Genomic DNA, 17484 nt, shown 5'->3' with positions numbered 1-17484 from the left:
GCGGAAATTTGGAAAATGAAATGGGGTTGGGGGAAAGAAGAAAGCTTAAGGGTGAGAGAAAGGAGGCACATCGATAGTGATGGTGATCAGCGTAGTAACGTGTTAGGTTCGGGGTGATTCAGCGGTGGTGGCCAGTTCAGCCCAGCCTTTCTCAAACCCCAGTGATCCATTCTTTTCTCAGATCATTTTGAAGGGAGATGGTACCATTTTTAAGACTGTGGACGTGTCCCTGGTGTCCTTCTCTTCTTTAGGAGATGAAAGATAACGTTAGTCATTACGAGTTTATCTTTCTAGACTCTGAGCCCATTGTTGGGTAGGGATTGTCCCTGTTGCCGAATTACACTTTCCAAGCGCTTAGTACAGTGGTCTGCACACAGTAAGCACTCAGTAAATAGAATAGAATGAATGAAAGAATGGATGTCATGGTTCTGTTGTTTATCAGGCACCCTCACATATACGGGTAGCTGCCTCTCCTCCAGTAACATCGCCTTGAAAACAACTGGTGGATATATGAATATCTGTCAACTTGAATGTGTACGTGTGCATGTGTATATCGAGGACATCAGGATCAAAAATATTCTTCAATGGACTCTGTATCCAAGGCCATTCTGCTTTTCAGAACACTTTGTGTGACTATCAGTGTGTCTCCCCATTGTTTGTGTCTTATAGCTATCTTAATAATAATAATGATAATAATATTCTCTTCTCAATAGCCTTTCACTCTCTGGCCTCCCTTTCTCGTTTCCTTCTTGGAAAGTCACACTTGAGAGCTAATGAAATCACAGTACCACCGCTCGTAAACCTGATTTTGAGACCGAATCTGTGACGTGGTATCTGGGTCCAGTGGAAATGTCATTTTCCTTTGGGAATAAAAGTTTGCATAAAAAAGAAGAGAGAGTAAGCCGCAGTTTCATTCCTTAGTAGATGAGAGGGCCTTCAGCTGGAGTGGAGACGACAGATGATTTGGATGTTAGCTCTTAGAAGAAACCACCAGTCCCCTTCTGCTAAGAAAAATGTGTTTGAAAGAGAATTTGGGTGTTACTTAAGGGACACAGGAGGGTTAGCATGACTCCATGTTTCCCTGTGACCCGGCTCCTCCGCTCATCAGAAATAAGCCAGTCGTTACCCTTTTGGAAGTCCAAGGAGAGAAAAAAAAGAACCAGCTGGCACCAAGAACGTTTCTTACGCCGAGGGTTTGATTTTGGGAATTCCGAAGACGTAGCGCCTTGTTCTTGTCATTGGCCAATTCTGTAGGTCCAAGAGTCAACCTTACAGAGAGGCCTGCCAAATTGAGTCTCAACAGTTCATTTGGCTCAGTAGACAAAGGAATGAGAAACAACTGACATTTGTATACTTGAAATTATGAGCTGTTTCTATAACAAAGAGACCAAACACTTTCAGCTTGTTTTACAGTAAACACTCACACGGAGCAATCTGGTTGGTAACAGCTGGGGAGTGCACATGTAAAGCATATGTGATCACATATGGATGCATAAAACGCACATAAGTCCACTTAAAAGGGCACTGTCAAGTCATTTTATAGCTGTTTTTGTTCTCTGCGCAACATTGTTTATAAAACCTTCTTAGAAGCTTAAAAATACAATTTCTTTCCCTACTGATATTTGTTCTTTTCCATTTGGTCTTTTTTCTCCCCCTGCATGGACCTCAAATGAGCGGGACCGGTTTTGTTTAATATCAAAACTCACTTGAACTCGTACAGCACATTAGCAAGCCAGAATCCTGATGGAAGGGTGGGGAAGCTGATTAAGAGCGAGTGTAACGAACCCCATTCCACGCTCGGAAGTGAACGCTTCAGGCCGGCATCCCTAACTGGGAGACCGGTTCTTAACGATGACGCTTGTTAAGCGCTTACTACGTACTAAGCGTTGGGGTGGATACAAGCAAATCGAGTCGGACCCGGTCCCTGGCCCATGTGGGGCTCACGGTCTCGATCCCCATTTCACAGACGAGGTAACCGAGGCCCAGAGAAGCGAGGTTACCCGAGGTCACGCAGCAGACAAGTGGCAGAGCCGGGATTAGAACCCATGACCTTTCGACTCCCGGGCCCGTGCTCTATCCACTGCGCCATGTTGGTCTTCATCCTGGGTGTCGAGGATAGGAAAGACAGACAGACAGTCGCTTTACAAGTCCTGAAGAAATAATAATAATGTCGGTATTTGTTAAGCGCTTACTATGTGCAGAGCACTCTTCTAAGCGCTGGGGTAGATCCAGGGCAATCAGGTCGTCCCACGGGAGGCTCCCAGTTAACCCCCATTTTGCAGATGTGGTAACTGAGGCCCGGGGAAGTCACCCCGCTGCCAAGTGGCAGAGCCGGATTTCGAACCCATGACCTCTGACTCCCAAGCCCGGGTTCTTTCCACTGAGCCATACTAGTTTCCCCCCTCCCGTATTGAAGCATCCTTCAAAGGTTTGGCCCTTGATTTCCAAGGCCGCGGTAGGCAGGGCTGGAAAACTCTGTGTCGGGCCGCCTAGGGTGGGAAAAGGGGAATAGTAGCTTTCAGTTAGCCTGGAGTAAAAAGCACTTAAAAAAAAATAGCCACAAAATTGATTTGAGACTTGAGTAGGAAGAGTTAGAGATGCAGCATGGGCCCGGGAATCAGAAAGACATGGGTTCTAATCCCACCTCCACCACTTGTCTGCTGTGTTACTGCCGGCAGGTCATTTCACGTCTCTGGGCCTCAGTTACCTCATCTGTAGAATGGGGCTTAAGACTGAGCCCCATGTGGGTCTTGAACTGTGTCCGACCTGATTAGCTTGCATCAACCCCAGCACTTGGTACGGTGCCTGTCACTTAGTAAGCGCCTCACAAATAATATAGATATAAAAACAAGTTTATTTGGTCATTTAGAAGTCAACCCTCTGGCATGACTCTCAGAAGTATGAAGTATGAAAAGCAGCATGGCCTAGTGGAAAGAACACAAGGCCTGGGGAGTCAGAGGGCCTGGTTTCAAATTCTGGCTCGGGTACCTACCTGCTGTGTGACCTTGGGCAAGCCACTTAACTTCTCTGGGCCTCGATTCCCTCATCTGCAAAATGAGGATTGACTACCTGTTCTCCCTTTCTTCTTAGACTGTGAAGATTTGGAGTGGGTCCCGCCTGATTTTCTTGCGTCTATCCCAGTGCTCAGTCCATGGCTTGGCACGCAGAGAAGCAGCGTGGTTCAGTGGCAAGAGCCCGGTCTTGGGAGTCAAAGGTCATGGGTTCAAATCCAGGCTCTGGCACTTGTCAGCTGTGTGACTGTGGGCAAGTCACTTCATTTCTCTGGGCCTCAGTGACCTCATCTGTAAAGTGGGGATTAAGACCGTGAGCCTCACGAGGGACAACCTGATTACCCTGTATCGACCCCAGCGCTTAGAACCGTGCTCTGCACATAGTAAGCGTTTAACAAATACCAACATTATTATTATTATTATTACATAGTAAGTGCTTAACAAATACCACAGTTTTTATTATATATTTTTCCCTTGGGAATGATGCAATGTTCCAGCTCCCTTCCAGTGCGATTCTTCTTCTGTGATTTCTTATTCACCCTTCCTGTCAGGTGGAAGATCAAGTTGGACGAAGATCTCATTTGTTTTGGCTATTAAACCCAAATTTCTTCCATATTAGACCGCAGAGTTCGTGATCTCATCTGAGTTATGAAAAGATCGTGGCCATTTTCCTCAGAGAAGTACATTTCGGAGATAGCAGCTAAACAAGGAACGGCCCGAGAGAGAAGCTTGGTGACCGTAGGGGACAAATCTAGTCCGTCTTTGAGGGGTTCAAAAAATCAGTGGGTTTTTTTTGAGCACTTACTGTGTGAAGAACACTGTACTAAGTGCTTGGAAGAGTAAAATACAGCAGAATTAGCAGATACATTCCCTGCCCATTTAACCTATTTCTCAATGCTCTTTATCTTCTGGACTGTAAAGCTCCTACTGGGCAGGGAACACGTCTACCAACTCTACTCTACTGAACTCGCCCAAGCTCTTAGATGTACAGTGCTCTGCACTCGATAAATACATAAAATACCGCTGATCGGGTGATAATGAAATCTGCATTGTTAGCCAGCTAATGAGAGTTGGATTTGCTAATATAAGCGCCGTCCTCTGTTTTTAAAAATGATTCTACCGATGGCGAGATCGAATCCGTGCAGGTTAGTGTGGCTGAAAGGATCAAGATGTAAATAGCAGTCTTCTGCATTAAAGGCACTCAAGTCGATCAATCAGTGGTGTTTATTTAATGCTTACCATGTGCAGAACCCTGTACTAGGCACTTGGGAGAGTACGATATAGTGGGCAGATACGTTCCCCGCCCACGACAGACTTTTAATCTAGAGCACATAGAAACACCTCCTTGCCGTCCTCATCCACTGGTACCAGGCAAGGCCTACCTCTGTTCTGGAGCTGAACTCCGCACTCCAGTCCATACTTCATTCTGCTGCCCAGATCATTTTTCTACAAAAATTTTCAGGACATGTCACCCCCCTCCTCAAAAAACTCCATTTGTTGCCCATCCACCTCTGCATCAAACAGAACCTCCTCGCCGTTGGCTTTAAAGCGGTCCATCAACTTGCCCGCTCCTACCTCACCTCGCTTCTCTCCTTCTCCAACGCAGCCCACACACTTCACTCCTCTAGTGCTAGTCATCTCACTGTGCCTCCATCTCTCCTGTCTCGCCGCCGACCCCTCGCCCACGTCCTGCCTCTGCCCTGGAACGCTCTCCCTCCTCTAACCCGACAACCACTCACTCACTTCAAAGCCTTACTTAAGGCCCATCGCCTCCAAGAAGCCTTCCCAGATTAAGCCCCAATTTTCCTCATCTCCCGCTCCCTTCTGCGTCACCCTGACTTGCTCCCTTTGCTCTTCCCCCCCTCCCAGGCCCACAGCACTTATGTAAATACCCATAACTTTAATAATAATAACAATTTTGGTGTTTGTTAAACGCTTACTATGTGCAGAGCACTGTTCTAAGCCCTGGGGTCGATACAGGGTAATCAGGTTGTCCCTCGTGAGGCTCACAATCTTAATCCCCATTTTCCAGACGAGGTAACTGAGGCACAGAGAAGTGAAGTGACTTGCCCACAGTCATACAGCTGACAGGTGGCAAATCCGAAATTCGAACCCATGACCGTTGATTCCCAAGCCGGGGCTCTTTCCACTGAGCCACGCTGCTTCTCTATATTTATTTGCACTGATGCAGAAGCAGCGTGGCTTAATGGAAAGAGCACGGGCTTGGGAGGTCGTGGGTTCTAATCCCGGCTCTGCTACTCGTCAGCTCTGTGACCTTGGGCAAGTCACTTAATTTCTCTGTGCCTTGGTTACCTCATCCGGAAAATGGGGATGAAGACTGTGAGCCCCACGTGGGACAACCTGATTCCCTTGTATCTACCCCGGCGCTTAGAACAGTAATAATAATGTTGGTATTTGTTAAGCGCTTACTAAGTGCCGAGCACTGTTCTAAGCGCTGGGAGAGATACAGGGTAATCAGGTCGTCCCACGTGAGGCTCACAGTTAATCCCCATTTTACAGATGAGGGAACTGAGGCACAGAGAAGTCAAGTGACTTGCCCACAGTCACACAGCCGACAAGTGGCAGAGCAGGGATTCGAACTCATGACCTATGACTCCCAAGCCCATGCTCTTTCCACTGAGCCAGTAAGCGCTTAACAAATATCAACATTATTGTTATTATTGATGTCTGTCTCCTCCCATCTAGACCGTAAACTCAATGTGGGCAGGGAATGTCACTGTTTATTGTTGTATTTTACCTTCCCAAGTGCTCAGTACAGTGCTTTACACACAGTAAGCGCTCAGTAAATATGATTGAATGAATGATCTTTGTATAGCCTTTACCCATGCAGAACAATAAACCATTTCACACCTGTTACCTGCCAGCTGGCCTGTCTGTTGCAGTAGTTTCTCAGGAACCCACTGATTAATTTCATTGTTTGAGTCTGGGCCTTGCCGTGTCTTCACATCGTTTTAAAAATTTAATCATTTTATTTGTTTTTGCAGTTATTTATTCAGCTAACAGATCTCAATCTGCTTCTACTCTTTTTTATCACTTTGTTTCTTCCTTCTGCTCCATCTGTTGGTAAATCAGTCTGTCTGGTTCTTTCTCCCAGGAGATTGTAAATTCCTTTAGGGTAAGAAAGTTGTGTCTTGCTTCTGCTCTGCTGTACCAAATGTCTTGAACCCCCTACTGTATGGATCATCTTCTTCAAGAGTCACTCAGCACATCTCCTTCTGCCTCAAGACTATCCCGTGGCTTCCCAATTCCCTCCACATCCAGCCAAAACTCCTTATGATTAGGTACCAAACTAGCACGGCATAGAGGAAAGAGTGAGTGCAGGCCCGGAAGTCAAAGGACCTGGGTTCTAATTCCGGCTCTGCCACTAGTCCGTTGTGTGATCTTTGGCAGTCACTCAACGTCTTTGGGCCTCAGTTACCTCATCTGTAAATTGGAGATTAAGAGTGTAAGCTTCATGTGAGACAGAGACCGTGTCTGACCTGATGAAGACCCACTATCTAGTCTGGCCCTGAAAAAGGTTTCAGGGGATTTTCCTTCTCACGGCCATCAGAGAATCCTTTCTAGGCCACTGATGTATTTACTAGCATGACTCCCCATCAGTCAGTCTGAATCAACCTCTGTCTTAGTGCTTATGCTGACCACCTCATGAATTTCCTAATGAGGGAATTTGTCCTCAGAATCTTATCCCAAGAAGGAGCAGGAAAGTAGTAGGCTGAGGTCCTGGAAGCAGGTAAAGTGCTACCGGATTGTATTCTCGGTTGTCTATTTCCTAATTGACCGAAGAGTTGGGCCAATTAGCATTATTTCTCAGGAGTCCTGGTGGTTCTGGGCCCTTCCGCTATCGCAGCCAGTCAACCCGAACTCTAGGATCTGCCTTGGGACACCCCCAGCGGCTGGTGGATGTGGAATAGAACAGATTGAAAAGTCTGCAATAGGCAGGAAAGGCTGATTCCAGGGTGCCTAAAATGGCCCCGAATGGGAAATATGAGAAGCAGCATGGCCTGGTGGAAAGAATACGGGCCTAGGAGTCAGAAGGATTGGGGTTCTAATCCCAGCTCCGTCACTTTTCTGCTATGAGATCTCGGGCAGGTTCTTTCATTTCTCTGTGTCTCAGTGATTTCATTTGTAACATAGGGATTAAGTCTTTGAGCCCCATGTGGGACATGGTCTGTGTCCAACCTGATTATCTTGCATCTAACTTGTTTGCTGATTAGTTTGTATAGAGAAGCAGTGTGGCCTAGCAGATAGAGCATGGGCCTGGGAGTAAGGGGGACCTGAGTTCTAATTCCTGTTCTGCCACTTGTCTGCTATGTGACCCTTAACTTCTCTGTGCCTCAGGTCCCTCATCTGTAAAATGGGGATTAAGGCTGTGAGCCCTCTGTGGGACAGAGAATGTGTCCAACCTGATTATCTCGTTTCTACCCCAACTCTTAGAACTATGCCTGGAACCTAGAAAGCTAGAAAGAGTTGGATAATCAGGTTGGACACATTCTCTGTCCCACAAAAGGCTCACAGCCTTAATCCCCAAATACCCTAAAAAAATTGCCTCCGGTCAACCTGGACTCTTAGGGTCTGCCTTCAGTTACCTCTAGCTGCCACTGGATGTGGGGCAGAAAGATCGAAAAGTCACCAATTGACATGAAAGGCTGATGCTGGGGTCCCTAAAATGTCCCAGCTTGGCCCATATCTACCCAATGCTTATCTCGCCTCCTAAATTTGGGGTGATCTTAGCAATCAGATTCACATTTGGACCCCAGATTAGAAAAACCGTCTTTAGAAATTCTGACCCAGAAGAGACCCGAGAGCTTACCGAACGCCAACTAGGTGTGTGATGCTGAATGAGGTGCTTGTACAATGGGTGGCATACCCAAAGAACTTCACTAGATCATCTGTGGTGCCACCGTTCACGGGGAAGTAAGGACCCAGAGAGGATAGAACAGATCGGGATTTGCCGAGGGAGGGAAGAGGATGAATTACTTTCATACTTCATAAACCCTGCCTTTGTGTAGTGAAATTTGGTTTCAGTATTCTCTACTGCCATCTTCTGTATGCCTCTGATTCCACAGATCGATTTTACAGCGCCGCAGTGTATCAAACCATTCTATTAGACCCAGCTGTTACCGCTGACGTACAAGAGCTGGATTGGAACCCCTCTGAATTCCAGAAAGTTAGATTCTGGCTGCGACCGTCTGTTGATAGCATACAGGCAGTGGCTAAAAGAATATTTATCCCTCAGGCTATTTCGCGGCGTCTACGTTGAGGAGGGAAAAGTTGAGTCCCTCCTTTGGACTTCTCAAATTCATCTGTTCCATTTCCCTGAGAAGCACAGAAGCGGTGGAATGGCCGTGAAATGGGCATGCGATAATCACGGAAGCAATGGAATCGCAATAGAACGGGTTATCATTGAGCACCTCAGACACTCTGCATCTAGGAATTCCTTGGTCTTTCCCCAGCGTGAGAGCTTTTCCAGCTAATTTTGATTGTAAGCCCAGGAATTTGGCCATAGCGTTCTGAGTAATGCTTAGTATCAATCAACCGATCAATCACTGTTATTTATCGACTGCTTATTGAGTGCAGAACACTGTACTAAGTGGTTGGGAGAATTGGTATACACATTTCCTGCCAACAAGGAGCTAGAGGGAGTTGTATATTCATTCAATCTTATTTAGGAGTTGTATATTCATTCAATCGTATTTATTAAGCACTTACGGTTACCAGAGGCCTGTACATATCAGCATCAAGGTAGCGACCGACTCGTAGTAATAGTAGTAATTGTCACAGTAATGCTATTTATTGAACACCTCCTGAGTGTCATGCACTCTACTAAGTGTTTGGGAAAGTCCTGCAGAAACCCAAGACACATCTCCATTGCCCTGTTTTCATTCTAAACACGAGAAATAGACATGAAAATATTTACAGACGGTGGAATCAGAAACAGCCTAGCTTTCGAGGGAAAAGCATGAGCCTGGAAGTAGGAGACCTGAGTTCTAATGCTGGCTCCACCACGTGCCTGCTGCGTGACCTCGGCCAAGTCACTTCACTCATCCGTGCTTCAGTTCCTTCCTCTGGAAAATGGACATTAAATATCGGTGCTTCCTTCCCATTAAATCGGAGGTCCTACGTGGGGCAGAAACTGTGCCTGACCTGGTAATTTTGTATCTACCCCAGAGTTCAAGTCAGTGCTTGGCGTGTGGTACGTGCTTAATAGATACTACAATTAAATTGGATGCTCAGTTGACTATACTTTTAAAGAGAGGCGCTGAGGATCGTGAGTATATATTCCAACCGTAAGTACCGACTCTTCCTCATGAGTGTGGTGGGCGGTCGGGGGGAGAGCACATAGGCCAGGGATTGTAGATCGTAGATTGGCGAGGACTGGAAGCACGAAGGTTTCCAGGAGCTCCCGGCCCAGAGAGCTGCCATTTTGGCCCCAACTAGGGAACTCTCCCAGGTCTCCTCAGAGCTGAGCCAGGCTGAGAGCCCAGGCCAAGAAGCGGTGGGTGCCCCTGGATCCATGGGCCCCGGGCAGGAAAAATGGACAATTCTATCTCTAACTAGACTGTAAGCTCGTTGTGGGCAGGGAATGTGTCATATTGTCAGTGATGCATTTTCATTTTTCTTTCCTACAACGATTGAACGTCTGTGTAAGGACTGGGCTAGGAATAGATCAGCCACTGGAACCTATATAGGATCGTTCCTAATTTTACCTATGTAGATTTGGCATGATGGCTCTGCCTGAATTGTTATTTACCTGGTTCAGTGTTATTGTCATGTCAATTCTACTTTGGTCCTGAAGTTGGAAATCTGACAAGCAAAAGCAGCTGATAGGCTCCACTGGACATCATTCCAGAGATGATTGTGCATTTTAGCTAGAAATATTTCCTTCTGCAGATAAACTCGTGTAAGTCCATTTGCTTCCCTGCCAGAGAACACAAGTGATCTTATGTCAAATATCCACTGTCTTTCACAGAAAGACTTCTGTCACTTCATGTTTTGTTTACTCATTGCTTTGAAACATGACTGTAATGCACTACAATTTTCTCAGTCGCATGTGACTTATTTAGATGAACGATCTCAATAGCACCTTTAGTCAGTATCTTTCTTCAACACATACTATTACTCAGGGGCAAATCTATGAGTAAAAAGTGAGTTCGCCCATCTAGACCCTGCACTTAGAGTGCTTAGTGTAAGTCCTCAATAAATACGATTGAGAAAGAGTTAAACTCTGAATCTACTCAAAGTGGCCTTGCTATCCAGAGGCAGTTTTAATCATCCCCACTCTGGGTCAAAGTTCCTGGATCCCCGTTATTCCCTGGGAAGGTTACGCAGTGCTACGGAATTGTGCTGATCCCATTTTCTCAACACAAGATATGAACCCTCCGAAAACCTCCAGTACTAACTCGGAGAAACAAGGAACCTGACTTGAAATATTTAGTACGGCAGGAATAATTGTAATACTTGCTCGGTCATGCAATCGTATTTATTGTTTCCTGTGTGCAGAGCACTGTACTGAGCGTTTGGGAGAGTACAATATAACAATGAACAGACACCTTCCCTGGACACAATGAGCTTACAGTCTAGAGAGGGGGACAGACTTCAATAAAAAATAAATATAAGATGTACATAAGTGGGGCTGGGAAAGGAGGAGAACCAAGGCAGCAAGTCAGGGTGATGCAGAAGGGAGTGGGAGAAGAGGAAAAGGGGGAGTGGTTAGTTTGGCACTCAAGCTTGCTATGTGCCAAGCATTGTACTAAGCGCTAGGGTAGATAGAAGTTCATGAGACACAGTCCTTATCCCATCTGAGCTCACAATCTAAGGAATAGGGAGGACTGGTATGGAATCCCCTTTTTATAGGTGAGGAAACTGAGGCCCAGAGAAGATGTGACCTCCTCAAGGACCCACATCAGACAAGTGGCCATTTGCTGACCCCGAGGAGCCACGCTCTTTCTACTAGGCTGCACTTCTTTTCCCCTGCCTTTTACGCAGTTTCCTGAAAAACCAAGGAACTATTTAATTACCACACAGAATGTAGCCTATTATGAATGTCGGTTTGGGCAGAATTAATTATATTGGGAAGTGGCAGTGGGTGGCATTAAGGTAAAAATACTAAAATGAAAATGTGGGGAGAGATAACACTGGTAACAAAGGCTAAGGCTAATGATAATGCTTCTCTCTGGTAGGTATCTTTCTCCCCACGCTATTCACTGTTGAATTATCATTGACCTATTGCCCCATACAAAGCAAATTAATCAGCAGGGCCCCAGTCTCCAGACTTTAACAGTTCCAAATAAACCATAATGGAAGGGCTGACACAGAAAGGATCAAACCACCCGTCGGGTCAGTTGGAGCAACGACACTGTAAAATTGTCAAGAAGATCCATAAACCCCAGAAACCATTCATTATTTTGAAATTACACCAGTCTGCAGCCGAAAACCATACCCAGACACTCATTCCTATCCACCTGCAGTGCACACTCCCCGGCTTTTGTGAGCCTCTGATCTGGAAAGTCCTAAGAGTCCTAATCCCAGGTTGCCAACTTGCTTGATGTGTGACCTGGGGCAAGTCACTTCACTTCTCTGTGCCTCACTTTCTCCATCTGTAAAATAGGGATTTAATCTCTGTTCTCCCTCCTCTTTAGACTGTAAGTCCCATCTCGGGCAGGCGCTGGTTTTGACCCATCTTTTCTCAACCCAGAGTTTAGTAAAGTGTTTGGCGTGTAGTAAATGCTTAATCAATATTATTATTATTATCAACATCTATCCCCAATGTTCAGGTCCCACTCCAGCTGGAATGTGGAGAGCGGACCTATAAGAGCTTTAGGGCATCACCATTGTGGACATCACGTCAGGAGAGAAGAAAGTGTGTCCAGTGAGTGCTTTCCAAGGAAAAAATAATAATGTTGGTATTTTTTAAGCACTTACTATGTGCAGAGCACTGTTCTAAGCGCTGGGATAGGTACAGGGTAATCAGGTTGTCTCACGTGAGGCTCATAGTTAATGCCCATTTTACAGATGAGGTGACTGAGGCACAGAGAAGTGAAGTGACTTGCCCACAGTCACCCAGTTGACAAGTAGCAGAGCGGGAATTCGAACCCATGACCTCTGACTCCCAAGCCCAAGCTCTTTCCGTTGAGCCACGCTGCAAGGGATTCCTAAATGTTAAACAGGTGAGGCAGAAGGGCATATCCCTGTTGGAAAGGGATCAGTAAGTGTAGGGTTGTCTCTGGTCAATGGCTTCAGAAAGGAAGACTTTGAACTTCCATAGTGGAGCAAGAGGAGGTTTCAGAATTCCTGACCGGCAGACATTCATACCGCAGATACGATCGGATGTTTTCTGCCAGGGAGTAACTTTCTACCCAAGTGAGATTTTAAAGGGAGGAGTGAAACAGATCGAGGTTTGCTCTTCAATTTGAAGTATTTGGATCCTTTTTCAAAGGATCCAATCCTCAAAGACTAGAGACTCCCCTTCCCAGGAATATAGCCATGAAGCAGCGTGGCTCAGTGGCAAGAGCCCGGGCTTGGGAATCAAAGGTCATGGGTTCTAATTCCAGCTCCGCCACTTGTCAGCTGTGTGACTGTGGGCAAGTCACTTAACTTCTCTGTGCCTCAGTTACCTCATCTGTAAAATGAGGATTACCTGTGAGCCTCACGTGGGACTACCTGATTACCCTGTATCTACCCCGGCACTTAGAACAGTGCTCTGCACATAGTAAGCGCTTAACAAATACCAACATTATTATTATTATTGGCCAAGACTTTGGGAATGCGGTAATTAACAAATTACCGATGAATACCGGCAATCTTAGTTCCTGGCACACTGAAAGGGGTCCTATTGTTCGCTTAGAATTTGAAGGATCTGAGAAAGTTTAAGATATAAGAATCGCTCGATAGAATTTCCTGAGCGTTTACTCCCTACCGAGCACTGTTACAATAATATTAATAATTTTAGGATTTGTTAAATGCTTACCTCAAGCCAAACACGGTACTAAGCACTGGGGCAGATGCGAGATGATCAGGTTGGGAACGTTATCAGTCCCATTCAGGGCTCACAGTACAAGTAGGAGGGAGATACTAAGCACTGTACTAAATGTTCGGGCGGACCCTGAGTTGAGAGAAAACCGGTCAACCTTCCAGCGTGATCCCACTGGGGTGAGATTTCAGCTACATAATCTGGACGATCTAATGCTTTATTTGGGGATTGAACATCTGTGACAGTTTAGACCGTGGATTGTTTTGCACTATTTTGCTTCTCACTAGAACACCTGGGATTTTTGTTCTCGTTCATTGCTATTTTATCGTACCCCGCTTGTAGTTATTAAAAGTTTCACAACTAGTGATTACTGTACGTATTGTCTCCTGGAATATTTTCGAGTATTACCTCATCACAGTTTGTATGTGCAACAAGAATAGTATTGAGCGAAGTTTTTTAACTGAGAAAGAAAATGCTCATTGATTGGCTTTAATCATTTCACCTCTCCTTAATCCACTTTAATGTCTGTCTCCCCCTGTAGAGTGTAAGCTTCCTGTGGGTAGGAATCATATCTACCAGCTCTGTTGTATTGCGTTTTCTCAAACCCTTAGTACAGTGCCCTGCAAACAGTGTGGGTTCAATAAATGCCATTGATTTATTGATTGAATAATTCACCCTGATAGCTCCTTTTCCTCTGCTCTTGAACATCAAATCAAGTCTGCTCCAAGCTTAAAAAAAAGTCTTCTCCAAAATACCGCATCTTCCAGCCACCGTCCCCCTTTCTCTACTCCAATCATTCAGTGGTATTTATTGATCACTTACTGTGTGCAGATCCCCTTACTAAGCACTAGGGAAAGTAAAATATGAAATACACAGTCCCAGTCTACGTGCAGTTTACAGTCCCATTCCTGTCCAAAACAGTGGCTCAGTGGAAAAAACACGGGCTTGGGAGTCGGAGGTCATGGGTTCTAGTCCCAACTCCGCCACTTGTCAGCTGTGTGAGTTTGGGCAAGTCACTTAACTTCTCCGTGCCTCAGTTACCTCATCTGTAAAATGGGGATTAAGACTGTGAGCCCCACGTGGGTCAGCCTGAATACCTTGTATCCCCCCCCACCAGGGCTTAGAAAAGTGCTTGGCACATAGCACTCAACAAATGCCATTATTATTATTATTTACTGGCAGCCTTCAATTCCTCTCTTCCAACAACCTTTATGACCCTTTACAATCCACCCTCTTCACTCCACTGAGATCACATTTGCCAAGGTGACCGATAACCCTCCCTTAGCTGAATTTAATGTTCTTTATTCTAGTTCTCCTTGACCTCTCAGCTGCTTTAGACACTTTAAACCACCCCTTCCTCCTGGAAATACTCCTGGAAGTAATCAATCTTAATAATGATTACTGTGATAACTGGGTTCAGGGCATACTGTGAGACAAGCACTAAGCCACAAATTAATCAGGCTAAACACAGTGCCTGTCCCACATGGTACAGTCTAGGAGAGATAGGTATTGAATCCCCATTTTACAGATGGGGAAACTAAGGCACAGAGAAGTTAAGTGACTTATGCAAAGTCAACCAGCAGGCAGGTGACTGAGCTGGGATCAGAATCCAAGTCCTCTGACTCCCGGGCCCATGCTCTTTGACCGGGCCACATTGTGCACAGTTCTTTTCTGCTTTTCATCCTACCTCTCTCCTCTTCTGCCCCTTTCTCCCCTAGCCATGGGTAAGGTCAATTGATCAATTTTATATATTAAGCTTTCACAGCATGCAGCACACGGAACTAACAATTTTGGCGGGGGGGGCAGGGGTTCAACAGAGTGGCTAAGCATGATTTCTACCCTCAAGAACCTTATAGTCTAGGGGAAGACAGACATTAATATAAATTACAGATATGGGAAAGAGTAGAGAATAAGAATATTTACATAATAATAATGCTGGTATTTGTTAAGCGATTACTATGCGCAGAGCACTGTTCTAAGCGCTGGAGAGGATACAAGGTGATCAGGTGGTCCCACATGGGGCTTCCAGTCTTAATCTACATAAGTTCTGTGGGGCTCAGGAAAGTATCAAAGTGCTTAAGGGGTTCACAGTCAAGTACGAAGTCAACACAGAGGGGAGGGTGGTTAGCTGAAATGTGGCCTTAAGGAAGCCCTCTTGAGGGAGGTTTAACTTTAGGAAGACTTTTAAGGTGGGGAGAGAGATGGTCTGTTAGATATGAAGTAGTCACACTTATTAAAGGCCTTGTGTGTGCAAAGAACTACATACATGAAGCACTGGGAAAAATCAAAACACGTAAAGCGTTCACAATCTAAAAATTGGGGAGGGGTCTAGCAATAGATGCATAAGAAAAAAAGAATAAAAAATATAAACAGAAGAGGCAAGGATTATAAACACAAATAGAACAGGCTAGAAGAGCAGAGCTTCAGGCTTGTCATGGTTTGGTCTGAAATTCACGCTAGTTACAGCTAGATCCAAAGATTTCCATCTCAACTCTTCCTTTTCAGTCTGTTGCTGAATTCTGTCAGTTTTTCGCCCATACTATTTCCTGGATCTGCCTCAACTTCTCCATCCAAAGTCTCATCATCCTGGTCCAGGTGTTTATTATATCCCGACTTGGGTGTTTTATCAGCCTCCTCACTGACCTCCCTGCCTCCAGCCTCCAGTCCATCCTATATGCTGCTGTTTGAATCAAACATGGTTCTGAACAGGTTATGCCACTCCTCAGAAACCTCTGATAATTACCCAGTCATCTCCACATCAAACAGAAATTTCTGACGAGTATCTCTGTGCTCTTTTTTTATAAATAGCATTGGTTAAGCACCTACTCTGTGTCAGCCAATGGAATAATAACGGTGGTATTTGTTAAACGCTTACTATGTGCAGAGTACCGTGCTAAGCACTGGGGTAGATACAAGGTAATCAGGCCCACGTGAGGCTCACAGTCTTTATCCCCATTTTACAGATGAGGTAACTGAGGCACAGAGAAGTGAAGTGACTTGCCCACAGTCACACAGCTGACAAGTGGCAGAGCTGGGATTAGAACCCATGACCTCTGACTCCCAAGCCCAGGCTCTTTCCACTGAGCCAAGCTATGGATAGATACAAGACGCAGACCCTGTCCCACACGGGGCTCACAGTCTTAATCCCCATTTGGCAGATGAGGTAACTGAGGCTCAGAGAAGCAAAATGACTTGCTCAAGGTCACACAGCAGACAAGTGGTGGAGCCGGGATTAGAATCCAGGTCCTTCAGGCTCCTAGGCCCGTGATCTATCCACTAGGCCACGCTGCTTCTCCTATTACCCACCACCTGCTTCTCCCAAGATGACCTCTCTCACTGTGCCTCATTCTTAACTTTCCCATCTCCAACCCCTGATTCACACCCATTCTCCTGACAGGAAATACCTCTCCTTTCAAAATCCACCAGACCCCAGATGTCCCCATCTTGAAGGCGCTCAGTACTCTCCCAAGCCTTAGTACAGTGCTCTCCACACAGCACTCAATAAATATGATTGAACGAATCCTATTTTGCAGATGAGAAAACCGAGGCACAGAGAAGTCAAATGACTTTCTTAAAGTCACACAGCGGGCAAGGTGAAGGAGTAGAGTTTTAAACCAAGGTCCTTTGACTCCCACACTTTCTACTAGGTCACTTTTCAGGTCTTAAAATGTTTGAAATTTTTGAAGCAAATAACGATTGCTACCAACCTTGAAGGGCAGTATTTATAAACAACCAAGTGATCTCTCCACATTTTCACATCTCCTTAAAAACGGTCAGAATGAAAAGAACTCCTGCAAGTCCCGGGCCTCACTGGGATTTGGAAAAATGGCAAGTCGTTATTTTAGAAAATGAAAATTTCCCAGGGTTTTGCTCTGGAGTTGAAAGAGAGCATACATGGTTTCATTGTTCTTTCAAGGACTGAATGATACTTGTCAGGGCTTGGGAATATAAAAATCCCTTGTTCGCAGTGACATAATAGTGTTTTCTGGGTCCACTAGAAAGGCTCGACATCAAAATGAGCATTTCTGCAGAAAATAAAAAGGGATATGCAGGAAAGCCTTTTTTTCCTTATAAAAGGACTCCTCACATCTGGTGAAGAATTCATGTGGAATCGTTCAACCTTGGGTCAAGATATACAGAGTGTGTTCTGTGATGGAACACTTGTTCCTTAATCTTATGTATGTACAGTGTACATCCCTTGTCTGTGACTGTGCCATAAAAAATAATGAGTTTTTGTTTCACCTTTCACCTGCTGGGTTTAACCCATGGGAGCGAGGGTGTTCTCTGTGCGGGTGAGGTGGGTATGTATTGCTTTTGTTTTGGGAGGAATTTTGATTTAAAATAATTTGCCGCTTATTTTATTTTATTTTTTAGCTGATCAAAATGTGCATGTTCCCTTCCTCTCTGAGCACAGGAACTTTAGTGAGAATAGTTAAGACAAAGATAGAATACAGATGCATTCACTGGAATCTCCAGAGCAAT

The sequence above is a fragment of the Ornithorhynchus anatinus genome, chromosome 14, assembly GCF_004115215.2.
Source record: "Ornithorhynchus anatinus isolate Pmale09 chromosome 14, mOrnAna1.pri.v4, whole genome shotgun sequence".
Classification (NCBI taxonomy): domain Eukaryota; kingdom Metazoa; phylum Chordata; class Mammalia; order Monotremata; family Ornithorhynchidae; genus Ornithorhynchus; species Ornithorhynchus anatinus.
The sequence above is the reverse complement of the archived record's forward strand: the minus strand, read 5'-3'. Positions refer to the sequence as shown.